Below are 6,000 nucleotides of genomic sequence, written 5' to 3'. Positions count from 1 at the left end.
GCCAAAAAAGAACAAAAGCCCTAACTATCCCACTAACAATCACTTAAAAATAAGAATTAATGAATATCTAACTAAAGAACAAGGAAACTAAGTAGGAAACAGATACTTGGGTTTCCAAACGTCTCTTGAAGACTTGGCTTTTGCACATGGTGCGCCTGCAACAAGCTCCCCCTGTTGAAAAGGACTCATCATTGAGGCCAAATGATCATCGCCATCATTTCCACGATATGCTTCCAAATCAGCTACATTGAAAGTTGCAGAAACTTCCATGTCGCCAAGTATACAAATCACACATTCTTGGTGGTTTTCACCTCCGTTATCGGGTGACCTAAAAATGAGAAAATAATGATTTCTTTCAGAAGTCACTTCCTAAATACCTTGAATAATAAGCCTTATATATCACATATATTGCGATGTCAAAACCTTCTTACATACCACCTTCATAGAGCTCCAACAAGAGGCGTAACTGGTTCACAATTTAGAGGAGGCTACTGATATCCCCACCGCCATGTTTTGATAATAAGACTAACTCACCTTGACTTTTTTATTTAACCAGCTGTCAAAAGCTATTTCAATTCCCAAAAAGCTCTAAGCAGCCGATTAAAAAGGAAAACAAAGGGACAGTTAGTGTCATTATTGAAACATGGTAGTGAAAATATCAGTAGCCTTACGAGAAACTCCAAACTCATTGACCTCCATCTTTGTGCAAAAGAGACGTGGTCTATGCTGTACAAGGCAACTTATACCCATGGTTTTAAATTTCGGTTTCGGCTAAAATTTCGGACTTATCCAAAACCGAAATTTCAGCCGAAATCCCCAAATATTGGTCGAAATATGGTACATGCGCTCGAAATACCTTTTTTTATCGAAATTTCGGTGATTTCGATCGAAACTTTGTAAAAGAATAAAAAATTAATCTTTTTTAACAAATTTCGCCGAAATTTCGACCGAATTTTGTACGTTTCGGCAATTTCGGATTTCGATCATTTTGATTTCGGTTCGGATTTCGGTCGAAATTTCAAACCATACTTATACCTAGACTTTTGTAAATATAACCATGTGAGTTGCACATCAAATAAAAACCCAAGGCATATCTCTTTAGAATAAACTTTTGCAAATGATACTGGCGCTACCATGTTTTTATAATTGCACTGACTCATCTTGTCTTTTATTATTTAAACAGCTGTCAATGGTTATTACAGTTTCCCTAACAGCTGTTAGAAACCAATTAAAAAAGAAACGATGTTATATTGAAAAAAAATCTTAACCATTCAACTAATGGCCCAAATAGATAATTGAGAAAAAAAAAATTGAGTTATGGTTTATTTACAAGCGCTCCAATCTAACGGCTTTGATTGTTCAAACAAGATGATTGTTAGGGGTAGGAATTGTATATCTACACGATAGGTCGCTCAGTATGAAGGGTCTAGATCATGCTGATGGAATACATGAAGGTGAGCTCAAGTGAATAAGCACTAATCATTACAAATAATTTTAAAATAGTAGCAGCTCTTTTAATTATTATAAGGTAAGTGATCTAAGCACCCCCTTTTCTTCCATGGGCCACCTATAAATACACTAAAGGAGGGTGACCTGCGAAATGGCTTTTTAAGACACTGCCTAGAAAATCCCATTTGAGGTGGCAGACTGGCAGGAGACAACTTGTACTTATGGAAATGTGTTGGTAATGACAGCATGAATATTGTTAATTTCTTTCTAGCAACTCTCTATAATATTTTAATAGTTGTCTCATTTAACTAATGAAGTTTGAAATTTAGTGACAACGCGATAACGACAGCGTGGTAATATTTTAACAGATGTTATATTTTGTTGGTAATGAACTAATGACAGCATGATTGTTTTTTTTTTCTTGTTAATTTAATATAGAATGTCAGTTTGATTAAACCATACTTCTGATCATGGTTTTAGATTTCGACCGAAATTTCGGATTTCGGTGGAGACCGACACCGAAATCACCCAAAACTGAAACGGTCATTTATTTCGGCCGAAATTTCGGAATTTCAGTAGAAATTTCGATTTTGCCCGAAATTTAAACCAAAAAACCTTCTTTTTTTTTTTTTTTAATATTTTACCAAAATTTCGGCCGAAATTACTGAAATTTCTGCCGAAATTTAATATTGAATAAAATACAATTTTCTTTGTGGTACCGGATTTCGACTTTAGGGTCCGAAACTTTAGGGTCCGAAACCGGTACCAAAACCGAAATTTTAAACCCTGCTTCTGATAACAAATAATGTATACAAAATTATTAGCCAAACAACACTTATTTAGTTTCTAAGAAAATTAAAAGAATGCCATACAAATAATGAAATTATATTTCTGCAGAAATGAAGGATGCAACCCAAATAGTGTACAGACGTTTAACTATAAATATATTGAAATATATTTCAAGTGAAATTGATTTGTGCATACAATCAAATCGCCTAAATCCAGACGAATCTTAGGGCATGTTTCCCCCCTTAGAATATTAGCTTACCCAATGGTGAGGGAGGGTGAGAGAGGGATAAACACGAGAGGTCCAAGTGAGGAGAGGGAAAGAAAAGCCTGAAAAACAAGGAAACAAAAAAACTCCACCCAAAATATGATTGATTTTCCTTGTTTTTAGCCACTTCTCACCCTCTACTCATTGTGCCTTCTAAAGTCTCCTCTCCCACCCTCCCTGCCCCTTTCTCACCAAATGAAAAAAGATATCATGGTTGCTAAACGTGGACTTAGAAAAAAAAAGAAAAAAGCAACTTTCCACACTATCCAACCAAATATTTGGATTTGACAATGTAAATTATTGGTGAATGGACCATCTGTATAAACCCTAACAGATAAATGGTTTGGACCATTGAACAAGTCCGCGCCTCCAGTTGTACTTCACTCATAATTTTTGTAAAGAAAATATGTCCTTGCGTCATATTACCACTCTTAATTTTCACTACACTGAAATTATTGATGTAGATCCTTGCTCCTATGGCAATGATTTGTTCTAAATGTTGAACATTCTTTTATCAGAGTAACGCAAGCCTTGTCATTCTCAAAACTTATGGGCTTAAGAGTGTCATCATAAGTGAGTGTTCACTCATTTAATATCCGGTGTATAAATGTGAAACAACCAATTACTCTGAACGCTTAAGCTGTTAGAGTTAGGTTTATTTAAACATTTATACTTCAACACTCTCCCCCTCACATGTGGCCCCTCTTTTTTTTGGCTGACCGTACATGCGGCGGCCCATCTTGCATGTAGGTTGGCCGTACACATGGATTTTTTAATATCAAAGACTTCTTGGGTTTAGAACTTAGGACCTACAGTGAGGCAATAGCTCTAATACCATGTGAAACAACAAATTACTCCAAATGCATAAGTTGCTATAGTTGCCGTTATTTAATCATTTACACTTCAAAAATAAATTAACAAGCACAAGAAGTTTTGAGTGTAAATGTTCACCCCCATACAAATTAAGCCAATAGACCCAAAGGGTTCGTTTGGATTGCCAAAAATCAAGCATTCGAATCATGTTCCGATTCTGACATTTAGTTTTAAAATTTTATCGGAAACAGGGGCGGAATCAAAAGGTGGGAAATACCAGAATCTATTTCTCGCTCTAAGAAGTGGTATTCTGATTTTGCCCCAGTCGGAATGAAATTTTTATTGGAATTTTTTGACTGAAATTTATTATATAATTTTACTTTCCATTCCATTCGTTGGGGAATCAACATAGGAATCGAAATAGGGTGCCAATTCTGATTATTAATTCCGGCAATCCAAACACAGCCAAAAGGTGAGTGATGCACAGCTCAATATTAAACTAAATCCAATTAATGGCACTAATGTTGGTTTGTGTGATAAAACACCCAAAAATTAAATTTTCAACTACTACCAAACCCTAGTTTTTTATTTTGGAAACAAGTGTGATTAGGGCTTATGTAATTATGCCTTTTTAGATATGGGGGTTGGTATTTAACTATTTACACAAGAACAAGGTGTATACTAGCAGCACCCTTGGGAGATTGTGAACCCACAACCACTGCCATCACTGCAAGCTAAACATGGGCACTAACCCACTTGCTCTACAAGTCGTGATCATGCACTCACGACTCCTTCAAAAGGAAATCGTAACATGATGAAATCAGACATGAAGAACCATAACTTTTAGCTTTTAGGAAAGAAAACAAAGGCAATGGACAAGAAAACCAAAATTCTAATCTTGTTGATGAAATCCATGCTTATAGATATTTAATCATCCTTTTGCCCTTTACTTTCTTTGGAAGAGTTTGAAGACTTTGTATCGGATTCGGGGAGAAACTCCTTGTGGGAATGATACAACGAGATGGCTTTTGATGAGACCATAAATAAGACACCATGAATCGATTGTTGGGGTTGACCCCAACCGTTCATTTAGCAAGCCACATTGTCCCAAACAAAGTAGATCCAAGAATTAAAACCCCCAAATTTTGGTATGGCTATATACTTAAGAGAAAATGGAGAAAGGAGATAAAAGAAATAATGATATTAATTAAAAAATAAATTAATATTATCCAAAATTGATGAAGAGTAACTGCATCATATACCTGTGCGTTCTCAACATGAACCGATAATAGCAAGCCTATCCAAGGATTAATAAAAAACCTAGCTTGTTATCCTCATAGAGAAAAAGCCATAAAATATCTTGACAAGACACCTGCAGAAGAATTATTCATAGCCATTGAATCACACTAATCGGATCATCCTAACCCTCCTATTGCAAGACTTTTGCATGTTAACCATAGATAGTTTTACTTTCATATTACGCTAGTAGACTCTCTATAATACCTATAGGGTTTACTGATATACTAGTAATACCCGACGTTCGATGCACGACACCAAAAAAAGGATTATGATACCAAAAAAAGTTAGTTAAAAATATGTACAAACAATAAGCAAAAACTTATGCATAATCACGTACCAAGTAATGAAAAAAATGCAAAAGAAAGAGTTTTCTAATTACTTTTTGTGTAAAAAAAAAAAGATGCACAGTACGGCGAAAAAAAAGTATGTGATACAAAATTTTCTAATTAATTTTTGTGTAAAAAAATAAAAATATGCACGACACGGCCAAAGAAAAGTATATGATACAAAAGAGAGACGTTATTTAAAAAATTTGTAAAAAAATAAATTAAAAAGTAGCTAAAAATAAATAAAAAAAGTATCATGAGGAAAATGATTGTGAGCTTGAAGCTCATATAGCTTATATGAGCTTGAGGGCCCAAACAGATGGGTCCCACATTTTTTGTGGTGATCCAAACCATTCATTTGCAAGGCCCCATCATAGATAGGGTGTGTACCAAAAACCAGCTCCATTGGATCATCCTATCCCCTCCAAAAGCGGAGGGCAAAAATGGGCATATTTGTGGCAAACGGTATCTGTCCATTTTGCCCTCCACTTTTGGATGGGTTAGGATGATCCTATAGAGCCGATTTTTTGTACACACTCTATCTATGTAAGGGCCTTTTAAATGAATGCTTTGGATCATCCTAGCAATGTGGGCCCACATGTGTTTGGGCCCTCAAGCTCATATAAGCTATATGAGCTTCAAGCTCACAATCATTTTCCTCTCATATACTTTTTCTAAAAATATATGCTTTTTATATTTTCTAAACATATTTTCTAATGCTTTTTAACAAAGGAGGAGTTAGGATTGAAATTATATGGCTTTAATGGGTGCTTTTGTTAAAAAGCATAAAGGAGGGCGTATGATTGAAAATATGTGGATTGAATGGGTGCCTTTGTTAAAAAGCATAAAGGAGGGGGTAGGATTGAAAATATATGGGTTGAATGGATGCCTTTTTTTTTTAAAGTCAAAAAAAGTAAGGTGTTAATTCCACCGATTTTTCACAAAATTCAAAAAAGCCTGGGCTTTTCCTCCCAACTTATTATAGTATATAGTATTACATATTTTTGGGTTCTGAGTTATGACCTTTAAAAGTTTGAACTCCATCAAATGAATATAAAG

Source organism: Tasmannia lanceolata, unplaced genomic scaffold, assembly GCF_043159265.1.
Source record: "Tasmannia lanceolata isolate RefF3 unplaced genomic scaffold, GAP_Taslan_0.1 ptg000011l, whole genome shotgun sequence".
Lineage (NCBI taxonomy): Eukaryota > Viridiplantae > Streptophyta > Magnoliopsida > Canellales > Winteraceae > Tasmannia > Tasmannia lanceolata.
The sequence above is the reverse complement of the archived record's forward strand: the minus strand, read 5'-3'. Positions refer to the sequence as shown.